This window comes from Pelophylax lessonae (genome assembly GCF_965119305.1).
Source record: "Pelophylax lessonae genome assembly, chromosome: 2".
NCBI classification, from domain to species: domain Eukaryota; kingdom Metazoa; phylum Chordata; class Amphibia; order Anura; family Ranidae; genus Pelophylax; species Pelophylax lessonae.
In genome coordinates this window covers 611865917-611882534 of record NC_138769.1, presented here as the reverse complement: position 1 = coordinate 611882534, position 16618 = coordinate 611865917, and positions in this window count along the sequence as shown.

Genomic DNA, 16618 nt, shown 5'->3' with positions numbered 1-16618 from the left:
GAGCCGCTCGGGCACTCCTGGTGCCCCCTTGGTGATTGATGTAAGCCACCGCCGTGGCATTGTCCGTCTGCACCCGAACCGGACAGCCCTGCAGCCTGTCCGTCCAACGTCGAAGGCAGAGATTTATCGCTCGCAATTCCAGAATGTTGATCGGAAGGGAGGATTCCTCCTCCGACCAAGTACCCTGGGCAGACAGAACGCCCAGAACACCACCCCAGCCCGACAGGCTGGCATCCGTGGTGATCACCGTCCATGAAAGAGGACGAAAAGACTTGCCCCCCGACACCGACGGGGACTGGAGCCACCATAGAAGATCCCTTCTGGTGCGATGACTCAATATAATCTGGAGTTCCAGAGAGTGCGGTCGCCCGTCCCACCTGGATAGGATCTCCGCTTGGAGATCCCGCGTGTGAAACTGGGCGAAGGGAATCGCCTCGAAAGCTGAGACCATCAATCCCAAACAGCGCATGCACGTCCGGATGGACGAGCACGGAACGTCCCTGAGGGACCTGATTTCTTCCTGAAGAGTCCTGAGTTTGTCGTCCGGTAGGAAGACCCTCGCCTGGACCGAGTCCAGAATCATACCCAGGTAAGGCAGACGAACTGACGGACACAGCGTCGATTTTGGAAAGTTTATCGTCCAACCAAACTCCTGCAGAGTCTGCATCGTGACGGACAGGTCCTTCACCAGACCCTGGCTGGTCACAGACCGAACCAGAATGTCGTCCAGATATCCCAGGACAGAGATGCCCTGGGCTCTCAACAAAGCCAGAACCGGTGCAAGCACCTTGGTGAATACCCGCGGAGCCGAAGCGAGACCAAAGGGTAACGCCACGAATTGGTAATGATCCTCCGCAATTGCGAATCGAAGGTACCTCTGGTGACCCTCGAAAATCGGGATGTGAAGGTACGCATCCTTCAAGTCTATGGAGGCCATGAATTCCCCCGGAACCAGGGCAGCCACCACCGATCGCAGGGATTCCATGCGGAACTTGCGAACCCGCACAAAGCGGTTCAGAGCCTTTAAGTCCAGAATTGGACGTACCTTGCCCTCCTTCCTGGGTACGGTGAACAGATTGGAATAGAACCCCCGAAATCTGTCCCGATGAGGCACCGGAACCACCACTCCCTGAGCCCGCAGGTCCTGCACCGCCAGGTGCAGATCCCGCAAACGCTCCGGAGACAGTTGAAGATTTGAGGGAAAAAATCTGTTCTCCGGCCGAGAGAGAAACTCGATCTTGTAGCCAGATCGAACGATTTCCTGAACCCACCTGTCCCGAACATGGGCCAGCCAGGGTTGAAGAAAACCGAGCAAGCGTCCCCCCACCCCAGAATCGGGTGAGGGCGCCCCTTCAGGCCGCACTGTTGTGGGCAGCGGAACCGGACTGGCCGGACTTCTGCTTACCTGTCCACGGCTTCTTCTGGGAGCCTTGGCCTTTGAACGGCTTACCCTTATAGTGCGACCGAAAGGCACAAAACGAACCCTGAGAGGGCCAAAAAGCAGCGGTCTTCTTACCAGGAGCCACCTTAGCCTTGTGGGATTGGGGCAAGAGCGTGCTCTTACCACCCGTGATCCCCTTTATCAGTGTATCCAAGGAGTCGCCAAAAAGGCGAGATCCATCATAGGGCAAATTGGCTAAGGTCTTGCGCGAAGATTGGTCCACAAACCAACACTTCAACCAAACCAGGCGGCGAGACAATACCGCCACACTGTGTACACGTGCAGCCAACGGTACTATATCCAAGTCCGCATCACACAAATACATGACACCCTGATGGATTTGATCCACCATATCCAATGTCGCCGGTGAGGCAGAATCAGCCACCAGGACGCGTCTAAGCACCTGCGTCAAACTCGCGACAGCCTGGGCTGCCATAAGTGAAGCAAATAGAGCTTTTAGCATAGAACCCGTAATAGAATAAGTATGACGGGCAAGAGACTCCAGCCTCCTGTCCGTGGCATCCCGGAACAACGGGGCATCCTCTGCAGGAATCGCAGTGGACTTATTCAAAACCGCTATCGCGTGATCCACCGGGGGCGGTACACACCAACGCTCATCAGTAGCGGGCGTGAAAGGATAACGCAGCTTGAACCTACTTGGCACAGCAAAAGGCTTGCGTAAATTGCGCCATTGTTCCTTAACAGCACGCTGAAAATCATCAGTGCAGGGAAAGACCTGCGATGTCTTGCGTCTTTTCTGCGTCCCATAAGCTGCCAGGGCAGCAGGAGGACATGGTTCATCCAGTAATCGCAGTGTTTGTTTGATAGAAGCAACCAATTCATCTATGAGTGCAAGCTCTTCAGACGAGCCAGGGGGAGAATTATCAAACCCTTCAACCTCAGCCTCCACCTCGGACCCCACAAGATCCAGGGAGGAACGGGACCCTGATAAGGAGACCCCAGCCATAGCAGCCCCATCACCATCACCCTCTGAATCAGAGGAAATTGAAACTCTGGGCCGTTTAGTGGATTGAGCAGCCACAAGCATTTGCACCTGAGCAGCAAGGTTAGCCACAACTGTAGCCAAATCCCCCCTGGGGGGGAAACAGCAGTCCCCTGGCCTCCCACCAATGTGGTAGGAAATTTGCTTTCCTGAGAATCCATGCCCCAAAGTATGTGGAAGAATAAAGGGTTAACTGCCCCTTTAAAAAGCGCGGCGAGCGCAGCCCACCGCACACACACACCAGCACAAGCCGACCCCCACAGGGAAAAAGTACAACTCAGGCAAGGATACAGGGATAGGGAGGTAAAAACCTGGAGAGACCGCCGCTGCTGCTGCCTCGATCGGTGCGCCCAGGGAAAAGGAAGTGATGTCACGCAGGGCGCTCTATTAAAGCCTATGGAAGGCTACAAGAAAATGGCCGCCTGCAGTGCTACCATGCGGCCGGAGTGAGCGCCGCCAAAATGGCGGCATTTGGCGCCGAAACGCCGCTCTTCCACCACAGCGAAACTGCCAAAAACACATGCAGCAAATAAAAATAATGGCGGACCGCCGCAGCGGTCGCCGCAATGTGCATAACACGATACAATCATGCCCCTCAGCACACAGCCTGTCCCACAGTGAGACACAGAACATAAAACTGACACAGAACAGTGCAGCATAGCCCCCCCTCCTTGCAGCCCACAGAATGCAGCCAGCAGACAGGGAGTCCAACAGTGTGACCAGAGGCAGGGTTACACAGTCCCAGACTGACACCCCCCAAACAGACAGGTCCCCACACAGATACACTTACCTCCTAAATGGCGTGGGGAACCCGCACAGGCGAACAAGCCACTGCACATGTGACAGGGAGAGTCGCATCCAGGACGCAGAAGAACTGGGGTTGAGAAACCGCACAGCGTCCAGTGAGGTAGCCACCTCACCATAGCATCCCTGCACCGAACAGGGATGGGTCGTTCAGAATGCCAGGAGAAGTACCTGACTGATCGCTCAATGGCAGGCTGGGAAGCCACTGACCCACAACCTGCGACCAGGGGGATCAGCCCGAGACCCAGCCCGCATGATCCTCTTCATCAGAAGACCTAACTAATGCTGACAAAAGTAACAGCTAAGTAAAGAAAGAGAAAAAAACTCAAATAAAATCAAAAAAGAAGAAGAGAAAGGCTGAAACAAAATGCCCCAGCATAGAGACATCCAGCTACTCCTGACAAGCTAGACATTGAAACTGAGGTATGGATACAGGAAGTAGGAGGGTATTGACTGAGGGGACCATCCCCTGGGGGTGGGATATGTTAAAAGCTTTAATATTAACATATTCTGTTGCCTAGCTACTCCTACGGAGCAAAGTCTAATACCCCATTGTGACGAATATGAAGATGGCGGCGACTGTCGGAGGACGTAAGAGAAAACTGAATTTTTGTAAAATTCCTTTCTCTGAGTCCTCCGACAGTCGCCGCCGCCTCTAAGTCATCACTATTGGGTATTGACTTCCGCTCCGCAGGAGTAGCTAGGCATTTGCATATACACACCCCTGGGGCTGTCCCATCAGGTCAATACCCCCCTGCAGTGACCACTCCCAGCTCAGTTTGGTAGCATAGCAGTAGGAACTAGAAAAAAAAGTTTGTCGACACAAACTTTAAGTTGGCTTGAGAAAGCCTGACCAGAAAGTTTGAAAAGTTTAGAAAGTTTTTAAACTTTTCACATTTTCAAAGTTTAAAAAGATTTAAAAGTTTAAAACATATTGCTAGCATTACAAGCAAGTGACTACCATCATTATTATGATTAGCAAAGTTGCTAGCATGATTAGCAAGTGACTAGCCATGTCGCTAGCATGGAAGAAGAAAAAGGAAAAAAGAAAAAAAAGGAAGAAAGAAGAAGGAAGGAAGAAGAAGGAAGGAAGAAGAAGGAAGGAAGAAGAAGGAAGGAAGAAGAAGGAAGGAAGAAGAAGGAAGGAAGAAGAAGGAAGGAAGGAAGAAGAAGGAAGGAAGAAGGAGGAAGGAAGGAAGAAGAAGGAAGAAAGAAGAAGGAAGAAAGAAGAAGAAAGTTTAAATTAGGATTTCAGTAAGTTGGCTTTCTCAAGCCAACTTAATTAAGACAACAACCCCAAAAGAGGGGCGGGGGCGGCGACTGAGGACTCAGAGAAAGGAATTTTACAGGTAAGATTTTACAAAAATTCAGTTTTCTCTTACGTCCTCCGGCAGTCGCCGCCGCCTCCAAGTCATCACTATTGGGATGTCCCAAAGCAGTGTGTACATGAGGGGTGGGAGACGCAACTGTAGAAAAGGCAATGCAGTACCCACATCAGAGAAAGGCACGTTACACGCACAGTAAGAGAACCTTCTGGGCAACAGAAAACAATGCTCAACAGGAGCAACAGCCCAGGAAAGCAAACACCAACAGTCAGGGACCCATAAAAAAACAAGGGTCCTTCATGGCACTGCCGCACTGAGAACCTTGCGGCCAAAGGAGGCATCAGCTGATGCCAGAACATCTACCTTGTAGAATTTGGAAAAGGTATGCACGGACGACTAAGTCGCAGCTTAGGAGGCACGATGCCAATAGGCCCAGGACGCACTCACAGATCTGGTAGAGTGCGCCTTAACAGGGAAGGGTGGAACCCGTTCCTTCAAAGCATAAGCCTGTTCAATGGTCTGTCTGATCCATTTGGCATTAGTTGCTGCAGACGCAGCCATGCCCTTCCGAGGTCCCTCAGGAAGGACAAAGAGGGAATCCGTCTTCCGAAAGGATTCCATGGATGACAGGTAAACCCTGATTGCCCTGACAACATCCAAGGAATGCAAAGCAATCTCCTTAGGATGCTTAGGCTTCGTACAAAGCGAAGGCAGGACAATGTCCTCATTAAGGTGGAACTCCGAGATCACCTTAGGAAGAAAAGACGGGGGTGGTCGCAAGAAGACCTTATCCTTGTGAATTATCAAGGAGAGCGGCAAGACAACGCCGCCAGCTCCGACACTGCGAACCGAAGTGATCGCCACTAAAAAGGCGACCTTCTTAGACAGCAGAGGCAATGATATCTCCCGGATGTTTTCAAAGGGAGCATGCTGTAACACGGACATAACCAAGTTCAAGTCCCATGGAGGTAAAGGCTCGTTCCTGGGAGGAGCCAAATGTCGCACACCTTGAATGAAGGTGCGAATCAAGGAATGAGACGCCACAGGGTGTTGGAAAAGGATAGCCAGTGCAGACACCTGGCCCTTTATCAAGGCCAGCGCCAGGCGCTGGTCCACCCCAGACTGGAGGAAAGCCAACACTCTTGACACCGAGTACGAGCGAGGGGAGAACCCCCTGGACTCACACCAGGCGAAATAAGCTTTCCAGGTACGGTAATAGATCTTACCAGAGGAAGTTTTCCTAGCCTTGATTAGAGTAGGGATAACCTCAGGGGAGAGACCCCTGTCCCTCAGGACCTGGGTCTCAACAGCCAGGCCTTTAAAGCCAGCGACTGTAAAGCAGGATGGAAGATCGATCCCTGAGACAGTAGATCTTCCCGCATTGGCAGTCGCCACCGAGGCGCCACTGCCAGGTGAACAACGTCGGCGTACCAGGACCGGCGAGGCCAGTCCGGCGCCACCAGAATCACCAGGTGCGGTACCGAGGCTAACCTGCGGAGGAACCTGGATAGCAACTGAATCGGAGGAAAGGCATACATCAGACGATACTGATGCCAAGGGGCCACCAACGCTTCCGAGGCGTCTGCCAGAGGATCGCGCGTTCTTGCCACGGACCTTTCCACCTTTTGGTTTAGCCGAGATGCGAACAGATCCACGTCCGGGGATCCCCACTTCGCACACAGCATTTGGAAGACCTCCGGGTGTAGGGACCATTCCTCCTGGTCCAGGGTCTGGCGAGTCAGATAGTCGGCCTGCCAATTCTCCACACCCGGAATGTGAACTGCTGAAATTGCCGGGACATGAGTCTCCGTCCAAGACAGAATGTCGGTCACCTCCCGGGCCGCCCGAGCACTCCTGGTGCCCCCTTGGTGGTTGATATAAGCCACCGCGGTAGCATTGTCCGTCTGTACCCGAACAGGACGGTCCCGAAGTCGGTCCGACCACTGGAAGAGAGAGAGTTTTATCGCTCGCAATTCCAGCACATTTATCGGGAGGGAGGACTCCTCCTCCGACCAAGTGCCCTGGGGAGACAGGTTGCCCAGGACTCCACCCCAGCCCGACAGGCTGGCATCCGTGGTATTCACCGTCCACAATAACGGACGGAAGGATTTGCCTTCCGACACCGTCGGGGACTGAAGCCACCACAGAAGAGCCAATCTGGTCTGACGACTCAATGAGACACTCAGATCCAGGGACTGAGGAAGTCTGTCCCACCTGGCCAGGATCTCCGCCTGGAGAACCCGCGTGTGAAACTGAGCAAAGGGTATCGCCTCGAAGGCCGAAACCATCAAGCCCAGGCCCCGCATACAGGCCCTGAGTGACGAGGACGGATTGTCCCTGAGGGACCTGATCTCGTCCTGCAAGGTCCGGAGATTGTCCTCCGGCAAGAACACCTTTGCCTGAGCAGAGTCCAGAATCATTCCCAGATAGGGAAGACGAACCGATGGAGACAATGCCGATTTCTGAACGTTGATGGTATATCCGAACTCCTGTAGCGTCTGCACCGTGGTGGACAGATCGCGCAGCAGGTCCTGACTAACTCTCGATCTCAGAAGGAGATCGTCCAGGTGCCCCAAGACCGCAATGCCCTGTGCCCTCAACAGGCCCAGAACTGGCGCCAGTACTTTGGTAAATACCCTTGGAGCCGAAGCGAGACCGAAAGGTAACGCCACAAACTGATAGCGGTCCTCTGCGATAGCAAACCGAAGGTACCGCTGATGACCCTCGAAAATGGGGATGTGCAGGTACGCATCTTTTAGATCTATCGAGGCCAGGAATTCCCCCGGACTCAGGGAGGCCACCACCGAACGGAGAGACTCCATACGGAACTTGCGAACGCGCACGAAGCGGTTCAGCGCTTTTAGGTCCAGAATAGGACGTACTTTGCCCTCCTTCCTGGGCACAGTGAACAGATTTGAATAAAATCCCAGAAACCTGTCCCGATGAGGCACCGGGACAATCACCCCCTGAAGATGAGGGAAAAAATCTGTCCGCCGGCCGGGAAAGGAATTCGATATTGTACCCTGACCGAATGATCTCCTGAACCCACCTGTCCGAAATCCGGAGCAGCCAAGGTTGGAGGAAACTGCGCAAACGTCCCCCCACCCCTGAAAACGGGTGAGGGCGCCCCTTCAGGCAGAGGAGGAGTGACCCGCCGAACCGGCATTGCCTGACTTCTGCTTGCCCGCCCAGGGCTTCTTCTGACTCCCCTGGGTCTTGAAGGGTTTACCCATGGATTGGTTCCGAAAGGCACAAAAGGACCCCTGAGTGGATCGAGGCGCAGAACCCCGCTTGCCATGAAAGTGCTTGTTTTTCGGGTTCTGGGGCAGCATGGTGCTCTTGCCCCCTGTGACGCCTTTCACCAGGGTATCCAACGCCTCGCCAAAAAGGCGAGAACCAGCATAGGGAAAATCAGCAACCGTTTTCCGTGAGGACTGGTCAGCCGACCAGCTCTTCAGCCAGATCAGTCGCCGGTTAAGCACCGAGACACTAGACAGGCGTGCAGCTAAAGGGGCCTCATTTAAGGCCGCATCACACAAATACATGATTCCTTAGTGAATTTGATCCACCATATCCAGGCGGGCAGGTGGAACAGCGTCAGACACGAGGTTGCTCCTAAGCACCTTAGTCCAATCAGCCACCGCCTGAGCCACCAAAACAGACGCGAAAGTGGGTCTGAGTAACGAGCCTGCCACCGTATAGGAATGGCGGGCCAGAGGCTCCAACCGCCGGTCCGTGGGATCCCGGAAAACCGGGGTATCCTCAGAAGGAACCAAGGTAGCCTTTTTTAGCACGGCCACAGTGTGATTCACCTGTGGAGGCACACACCATCATGATTCCGTAGCCGGTGCAAAGGGATAGAGCAACTTGAACCGACTAGGGACCAGGAATGGACGTTTTAAAGTGCGCCACATTTCATTAACAGTGTAATGAAACTCAGCTTGGCAGGGAAAAACCTGCGCCGACTTGCGGGTCCTGTGTGTCCCAAATGAGGACACAATGCCCGGAGGACTGGGCTCATCCTCCAAATGTAGCGTTTCCTTAACAGAAACAATCAATTCATCCATGGTCGCGCGCTCTTCGGGTGACCCCGGGGAGGAAGTATCAACCCCCTCCACCTCCCCCTCAGACCCCAGCGGGTCTAAGGATGAGCGAGACCCTGAGAAGGGCACGCTCACCGCAGCAGCCATATCACCATCTGAATCAGAAGAGAGAGACAATCTGGGCCTCTTCCTCGCAGCATGTTCAGCCATCAGCATCTCCATATTGGACACCAAGGTCGCCACTACAGCGGCGAAAACAGAGGGGCCACAGGAGAACTGGGGTCCCCCACCAGAGCTGGGGGGAATTTGCTGTCCTGAGAATCCATTGCCCAAGAGGAAATAACATTGCAATAAATTTGGTACTGTCCCTTTAAGACCGCAGCGGAGTGCGGTCCACCGCTACAGATACAGTGACAAAAGACCCCCTAACAGGAGAAGAAAACTGAGCCAGAAATGACAATACAGAAGGTAATGAGAGAGATAGCCTGCAGAGCGTTACCACCGATGTCCCTGCTTCAGAGGAAAAGGAAGTGATGTCAGAGGAGGCTGAACTTATAAGCTGTATGACTCAGGGAAAATGGCTGCCCCATAGGACTGAATGGAAGGCTCCGACAAAATGGCCGCCGAACATGCGGTCGGAACGATCGTTCTGGGACCGCAAAATGGCGTCGGTTGGCGCCAAAAGTGCATGTAGTATTGCCCATAGTGAAGCCAACATGCTTGCCCATATCTAAAATGGCGGACCGCGCGGTTTTACCCCGCTGCGGTCGCCACATACACAGTCTGTACCCCCACAAACACCGAAGTGACACAGGGAAGGGGACCGCCAAAAACATACAGCACCGCAGCACATGTACAAGCGATCCCCGCAGGGACCGCATCAGGGAGTCACACAGGCACAGACATGGGCAACACACAGCAACACAGGACTGCCACCCCAGACAGAGGCCCCCCACAGAAGTACTTACCTGTACCAGATGGCGTGGGGAACCTCTCAGAACGGAAAGCCGCTGTCCTCATCTGACAGGGAATGTCGTTAGCCAGGGACATTGCACTGCAGTATCGCAGATGCGTCCAGTGAGGTAGCCACCTCACGGCTGCATCCCTGCTGCGAACAGGGATGGGTCGTTCATAATGCCAGGGCGAACCATGGCTGAACGCTCGATGGCAGGCTGGGGGTCCATCTGACCCTCTGCCCTGGAGAACCAGGGCAGTCAGTCTGAATCCCAGCACCGCATGAATCCATCTTCATCCGAAGAGTCGACTAAAACTAAGCTGACAAAATAAACAGCTAGTAAAGTAAGAAAAAACTGACATTGTCAAAAGAAAAATCAAATAAAAAAGATCAGATAGGCTGAAACTGTAGCCCCAGCACAGGGAAGCCTAACTACTCCTGACGCTAGGCAGAAAGAAACTGGGTTGGGAGTGGTCACTGCAGGGGGGTATTGACCTAATGGGACAGCCCCCAGGGGTGTGTATATGCAAATGCCTTTGTTCTTTTTGACTAAGTCTTATGGCTAGCTACTCCTGCGGAGCGGAAGTCAATACCCAATAGTGATGACTTAGAGGCGGCGGGGACTGTCGGAGGACATAAGAGAAAGTTTTTTTTTTAGAGTGGAACTCCGCTTTAAGAGGCAAAAGAGTCCAAGAAGAGGGACAGATGGATTTGGTCCCAAAAAAGCAGCAGGTTGGAGCTATAAACAAGTACAGGTCCTTCTCAAAAAATTAGCATATTGTGATAAAGTTCATTATTTTCTGTAATGTACTGATAAACATTAGACTTTCATATATTTTATATCCATTACACACAACTGAAGTAGTGCAAGCCTTTTATTGTTTTAATATTGATGATTTTGGCATACAGCTCATGAAAACCCAACATTCCTATCTCAAAAAATTAACATATTTCATCCGACCAATAAAAGAAAAGTGTTTTTAATACAAAAAAAGTCAACCTTCAAAAAATGATGTTCAGTTATGCACTCAATACTTGGTCGGGAATCCTTTTGCAGAAATGACTGCTTCAATGCGGCGTGGCATGGAGGCAATCAGCCTGTGGCACTGCTGAGGTGTTATGGAGGCCCAGGATGCTTCGATAGCGGCCTTGAGCTCATCCAGAGTGTTGGGTCTTGCGTCTCTCAACTTTCTCTTCACAACATCCCACAGATTCTCTATGGGGTTCAGGTCAGGAGAGTTGGCAGGCCAATTGAGCACAGTAATACCATGGTCAGTAAACCATTTACCAGTGGTTTTGGCACTGTGAGCAGGTGCCAGGTCGTGCTGAAAAATGAAATCTTCATCTCCATAAAGCTTTTCAGCAGATGGAAGCATGAAATGCTCCAAAATCTCCTGATAGCTAGCAGCATTGACCTTGCCCTTGATAAAACACAGTGGACCAACACCAGCAGCTGTCATGGCACCCCAGACCATCACTGACTGTGGGTACTTGACACTGGACTTCAGGCATTTTGGCATTTCCCTCTCCCCAGTCTTCCTCCAGACTCTGGCACCTTGATTTCCGAATGACATGCAAAATTTGCTTTCATCCGAAAAAAGTACTTTGGACCACTGAGCAACAGTCCAGTGCTGCTTCTCTGTAGCCCAGGTCAGGCGCTTCTGCCGCTGTTTCTGGTTCAAATGCTGCACCTGTAGCCCATTTCCTGCACACGCCTGTACACGGTGGCTCTAGATGTTTCTACTCCAGACTCAGTCCACTGCTTCCGCAGGTCCCCCAAGGTCTGGAATCGGTCCTTCTCCACAATCTTCCTCAGGGTCCGGTCACCTCTTCTCATTGTGCAGCGTTTTCTGCCACACTTTTTCCTTCCCACAGACTTCCCACTGAGGTGCCTTAAAACAGCACTCTGGGAACAGCCTATTCGTTCCGAAATTTCTTTCTGTGTCTTACCCTCTTGCTTGAGGGTGTCAATGATGGCCTTCTGGACAGCAGTCAGGTCGGCAGTCTTACCCAAGATTGCGGTTTTGAGTAATGAGTTTTTAAAAGCCTCAGGAATCTTTTGCAGGTGTTTAGAGTTAATTAGTTGATTCAGATGATTAGGTTAATAGCTCTTTAGAGAACCTTTTCATGATATGCTAATTTTTTGAGATAGGAATTTGGGGTTTTTCATGAGCTGTATGCCAAAATCATCAATATTAAAACAATAAAAGGCTTGCACTACTTCAGTTGTGTGTAATGAATCTAAAATATATGAAAGTCTAATGTTTATCAGTACATTACAGAAAATAATGAACTTTATCACAATATGCTAATTTTTTGAGAAGGACCTGTATACTGATTAGGAGTCCTGACACTTCACGCCTGAGTCAGTGAATCCAGGAGGAGAGCTCCAATGCTGGAACAGGCAGCAGAGGCATTTCTCATAGTTCCCTTAAAAGAGTAGGATCACCTTTGGTAACATGTTACTGCTAAGCAACCTGTGACAGCGGGCGGGGGAATTCTCTCCCGACACCTGCTGTCACATTTTGAAACAGCGCCGCTGTGCGGGTCTCCATATTATTCATTCACAGAGTTCTGCAGACATGCTTGTAGTTAAACTGGCTACAAGCGCCCTAATCAGCACTAGAAATTGGCTCAGGCGTGTTGGAGTTCCCACGTGCCCAATCCCGCCAGGAAGCCAACACTGCAGTCCACTAATCACAGGCACTGAGACATTTCCCAGTCTGTGCAGCTGCAGATTGGGAAATGTCTCACTGCCTGTTATTAGCAGACTGTAGTGTCGGCTTCCTGGCGGGATTAGGCACGTGGGAACTCCAACACAACACGCCCGAGCCCATCTCTAATCAGCACGCTTGTAGTTCATTCAATCATTCTTCCTCTAACTTTGTAACAGAAACCCCTACAGTGAAAGGGGCACAAAACTAGACAACAACTGTGCAGGAGCCTGACACTGCACCTGTGACCTGCTGAAACCAAGCACAATGCTCTAAGATCCTTGGTATATTCAATGCCTTTCTGCCTCTTTACTTCCGGGGTTGCGTTCCACCACTCAGGTAGGTGGAATGCATATGGGTGTGGTAATGGTTCACAGCGCTGACGTCATCATCAGGCGCTGCATAGGGCGCCTATTTCAACTGACGGTCTGCACTCACACATTGTTCGTGCAACCGCTCCTGATAGATGCCTAACCTGACGCTGCCGAATCTTCCAGTGACACACCCCATTCCTGGATTGACCGGAGCCTCGCTACCTCGCTCTACTCTTATTTACTTCCCGGCTATTGATAAGTACCCCACAGGGGACCCCTCCTTAACAACGCTTGCTACCTATTACCTGCATTATTGAACTGATTGCTAGCTCTTATACATCTTGCTCTTTAATATCTACTACCTGCATTGCTGAATTAGATTGCTAGCTCTCATACATCTTGCTTGCTAATACCTAAACCTGCATTACTGAACTAGCTTATCAACTCTTGTACATCTTGCCTACTACTAATTACAACCTGTTGTATGTACTAGATTGCTAGCTCTTGAGATTACTATTCATCACCACTTGCTACCATTCCTCAGAACCTATACCTTCAGTGTATCATTTCACTGCTACTTGCATTTAGTACCTATCACTCTCATAACATCACTTACTGAGTGTTTGTACATGTGCATACTGAACCAGGCTGAACCACTATGATGAGTCAAGAGAGTTGGATCAGGTGATTTAACATTCCTCTACAAGACTACTGAGTGGAACTCTGCAGCTGTAGATCCAGTCCATTGACCTAAATAGTCAGAGCGTTACATGCAGGCTCCTTTAAAATAAATATATTAATGCACATTTTTTACCTGCAAAATCACATGCATAAAAAAAATATATATATATATATCTCTATATCTATATACAACACTCACTTTTTAAAGGTGAACGTAGCCTTTAAAGCAAACCTGTGCTTGACACACTGAGGGCAAAACAGGTTTTCTTTAACCTATTCCAGAGGCATGATGGGACTTGTTGTTCCACAACTGGAGGATCTACTATAGGTTTGCCTATCCCTGCAATAGAGGGTCCATGTAATAGGTATTTCAGTATGCCTCTAACCAAAAATAATAACCTAAGCATGAGTCAGAGTGCAGTCTGGGTAACAGAGCAAGCCTGAGAGATTCCATGCTCCTGGATGGGACCCAAATACAGTTCACACTCCCACAATAGAAACACTAAATGTTAACTCTGATAAATGTAAGTGGCTCTAAAATGGTTCTTGTTCTTCTGCTTATTCCAGTTCATTCTGCATTTTCACATACACAGCACAAAATAGGACAGGACAGAGACAGAATATCAAAACAACCAATCACAGCATGCAAGAATGTATTACAGTAAAGCTGGCCATAGACTATGTATGGGCAGGCTGAACGTTGATCAATCGAACAACTTGGGTACAACCAGCCTGTCAGATTTTACATTATTGCTAGCGGCTAATCACTGTGTTCTTCCGGTGGGGTAAACTTCCCCAGCCCCTCCACTGGTAGAACACAATGGCTCCGCGGGAGAGATTTCACCATTAACACCGACTGTGTTGATGGGGGCATCGAGCGAATTTCTTTCATGCAACACGTAATTTCAGGAAAGAAAATTGCTTTGTCTATGGCCGGCCAAACCCAAACTCTACGACCCCAAATTAGTCAATGAGATCTGATCTTCATTCTACTTGAAATTAGGGATGCACCGATCCGATATTAGGATCAGATATCTGCGCCGATACTGCCACAATAGCTGGATTGGGGTATCGGTAAAATTAACCGATCCACGGGCCGATCCTGTTTTGCTGAGTCCAGGTTCAGCCATCCCTTACTTGGTGTAGTAGTAGTAGTAGTAGTATAGGGTGGGAGCCGCTACTTCCTGTATAGGTCGGGCTCACTGTGAATGGAGGAGCCAGACGCAGGAAGCAGCGGCTTTGCTCTGTACTGCAGATGCATGCTTTATGTGTGTAGTTCCGGATCGTTACCGGTATCGGCAGATACACAATGGCAGATATCGGTATCGGGACAAAAAACGTCGGATCAGTGCACCCCTACTTGAAATCAAAGTGTTTTTATTGCTAAAGGTAAAAAAAAAAAAAAAAAAAAAACTTGCTTTACTTACCTTGTTCTTGAAGAAAATATACTTACCTTCCTTCTACTTCCGCCCTCTGCGGCCGTGGCCCGGCCTGTCACTTCCTGCTTGCGTTGACTCCTGGAAGCTGAACGTCATCGCTCCCAGGAGTCACCGGCCCCGCTTGTCAGTTCCGGTGCAGGCGCGTCTTCCCTGCTAAACAGCTTCTGGGCATGCCCAGAAGCTGTGCAGGGATGACGCGCCTGCATCAGAACTGACGAGCGGGGCCGGTGCAGGGCATTGTGGGATCAAAGAGGACACGGAAGAGGACACCTTGGCTTCAGCTGCCCACACCTGAGATGGCAGCGCTGGACAAGATATTTTCAAGCTAAGTATTTCTTCTAAAAGGTAAGTGCAACCTGAGACAGTTCAGAGGCTATCCATTCTGAAATGCACTAGCCCTGACTCTCCCGGGGGTATTTTTGACTGGACTCGAAGCAAGGAACAATGCCTGTGTAATCTTGAGGTCTATGGGCATCAAAGTCAGACCAAAGTAGTGCAGGGACTACTTTGTAGTCATTGCAAATTGAAGTTGCACAGATATGAGTGGTACTCATTGGAAATCATGAAGTACCAATTGTCATGCGACTTTGCAGTCCCACGTCGCAGGACAAGTCGCACAAGTGTGAAAGGGGTCTTATTCCTTGCCAATATTCTGGTTTAAGCTGGTACCATAGCCTGCTGCCTTATTGTTTCTTGTTTCAGAGCGCCTCCTTTCTCTTCCCACATACTTTGGAGCCACCCTTGCATGTAGGACTAGAGCTGTGTCTCCCTAAACTGTGTGCATCAATAGACATACACAGCCCCCCTGCCTTGGATAGCAAGGAACTGCCCTGCTCCTCCCTCTTCTACTTTCTACAAGCTAACAAACTGACTTGGAGACTGCACTGTCCCCTGTAAACTTCTTCATGTAAAGACTGGAAGTTCAGGGAAGCAGCACTAAGAAAGCATGAGGCATTAGCATTGAAAGTTATAAACTGGGGCGTACCTGCAGGGGGGTCACAACCTGACCCTATGCTGCAGGGGGCCAACATTGACGCCCCCCCCCCCCGAACACTTGGAGAGGAGGAACAGCGGGAGTGGCTGCATATAGAGGAATTGATCTCTCCATTTTCTTCCTGCAGCTGCTGAATGCCGGACAGGAGGAAAATGGAGAGATCAATTCCTCTATATGCCTCCCCCACCGCTCCTCTTATCCAGCTTCTTTCTGCTGCCCCCCTTGTGCCATTTTCTGACCCCCCCCCCTATAGCTTTGCCGGGTTCACCCTCTCCCGCCGACTGCTGTGCGGGGGATCTGTGAGGATGGAGAGTGGAGACAGTAAATGTGCAATACTCGCCCCCTTCCATTTCTGAACAGTCAGTGATCCGTACCAATCATTGACTCCATTCATTAATGAGGCATAGTAGACGAACAGGAAGCTCTGTACATTCCTGTCCATTCATTCTGTGCAGCTGGGGCTGCAGAGAAGGAGATTGAGGGCTATGTCCACAATCTCCTTTGTCTCAAAAGTGGAAAATCAGGTTTGTTTAGACCCCTTAAATCTCACCAACCCCCCCCCCCCCTCCAAAAAAGGTGAAATAATACAATTAGTAATAGTATTGGATTACGATTCCCATCTCCTCCCCATTACACTTCCTCCCCCCCGCCCCCAGTCTCTTATCTTGCCCAACCCCCTTTTTGTTTTTCCTTCTCTCCTACCCACACTACCCACCAATAAGCTGAACCTCCCCCCCCCCCCAAACTGCAGACCACATTCTCATTAAAGACCTATCCTGGCACCCATGCCCTGCTTCTTAGTGGTTCTCAGGCTTGGATGATCAGTAGCCCCCAGAACTGAAAAAACTAGGAGGACCAGCGCAACATCACTTCCAGTTCTGGCCCAATGTAAATAAGGCCATTTT